At 36.8% G+C, this 1,565-nt stretch overlaps 1 protein-coding gene across 1 annotated transcript in view; it reads right to left on the bottom strand.

The window, feature by feature from the left end:
- Window positions 1-1,565, bottom strand: part of LOC119427267 (glutamate receptor ionotropic, NMDA 3B) — a 102,630-nt gene that overhangs the window by 73,019 nt on the left and 28,046 nt on the right. The gene's annotated exons all lie outside the window — the stretch shown is intronic.

Here is a 1,565-nt window from a genome sequence, read left to right as displayed (position 1 = left end):
ATATATACATACACATATATACACATATATATACATACACATATATATACACATACACATGTAGTGAACTAAGCCTCAGGTCAAAATCTGGCCTTGAGGGCCTTCCTGGGACAAGAACTGTATTTCATTGATTTGAGTCCAGAAACACAAAATCAAGTCCATCCAGAAGACTTCCTAAGTGTCCTGCACTGATCAATTGAAAGAACACTCTCTTTTTCTATTATCATTACTATTTTACAAATGTTTTGATAATCAAAGTGTGTTTAGTTCAAACCATTTTTAAATGTTGAAGTGAACTACTCATTTTTAAATCAACTGTGAAACAGTAATAATGACTTTTAATCCTCATTCAAAGTAGAAATCAGGTTAATGATGCATTGTCTGATTTTCTGTCTTCAATGAGCAAATTGTGAAGTTGGTCAAAGGTCAAGTTTCGGTCAACTGCAAGTTTACTGAAAAAGAAATGTCATTTTTAACTTTTTCAGGCAGATATGAGAGAGTTGACTCCACGAAGTCTGGAATCTTCAAAAACATTTTCTGTCTGTTCTTAAACAAACTTAATCTTTTTCCTTGACTTTTAATAACCTCTTACATCACTAAAACACACCCTGTCTGGTCGACCGACCAATCAGGAACTTCCCAAATGAACCAGAAATAGAACTCTTTAAATGTCGGCACTTCCTAGTTCAAACCAGTCAAGAGCTAGTGCAGTCGAGCGCAGTCGAGTTCGGTTCGGAGAGCAAACCGAACAGAGAAGTGCTGGAGAGAACAGGAGTTCCAGACATGATCCGGAGTTCTTCCAAGTCTCGTGGGAATTATGCAATCTTCCACATCTGAGTGGAACTCTGACGGACTTACTCTTCTTGTGAGTCCACCGAGAGGTGAACCTGTGTCGGACGGAATACCGGCACTACTTCGGACGATTCACAGCTGTTCCTACGGAGACGCTGAAAGGGTGCGTTAAATGGAACTCCGTACCAGTGGAGACACCTGCTACAGGTAAAGAGTTGATTTACACCACCTAAGTGTACCGAGGAGGAAGCTGGGATCTCAACGGAGCGTGCCGTCCTGATACTGACACATTTCCCTCATCCATCTTTTCCTCTCCATTTAAACTTCATTTCCATCTTTAAACTCTTCTATTTTGCTAGAAATCATTCCAGATATTTTCAGAAATGTCTGTTGTGAAGCAACGGAAAACCATGGCCGTATGGTTTTCCTGACTGTAAAGCTAATTAATTAAGCTGTTGTTATTTTCAATTTTGCCAAATTAATGTAAATGTTTGATGTTAAACTTTGATTCTGTTAATAAATGACCGCATTCATTTGATGGGTCAAAGAGAATTAACGTCTCACGTTACAGTTTAATTATTCAATGCACGATATTATTCAGTCCAGAAAAATGAATGAATCCGTTTAATTTCTGAATATATCACAGATATATGTTACTCTACACACATATACATACACATATATACACATATACATACACATATACATACATACACATATATATATATACATACACACACATATATATACATATACATACACATATATATATA

The sequence above is a fragment of the Nematolebias whitei genome, chromosome 21, assembly GCF_014905685.2.
Source record: "Nematolebias whitei isolate Nwh7 chromosome 21, NemWhi1, whole genome shotgun sequence".
Lineage (NCBI taxonomy): Eukaryota > Metazoa > Chordata > Actinopteri > Cyprinodontiformes > Rivulidae > Nematolebias > Nematolebias whitei.
Note: the sequence above shows the minus strand (reverse complement) of the source record. Positions and strands in the feature narration are given on the sequence as shown.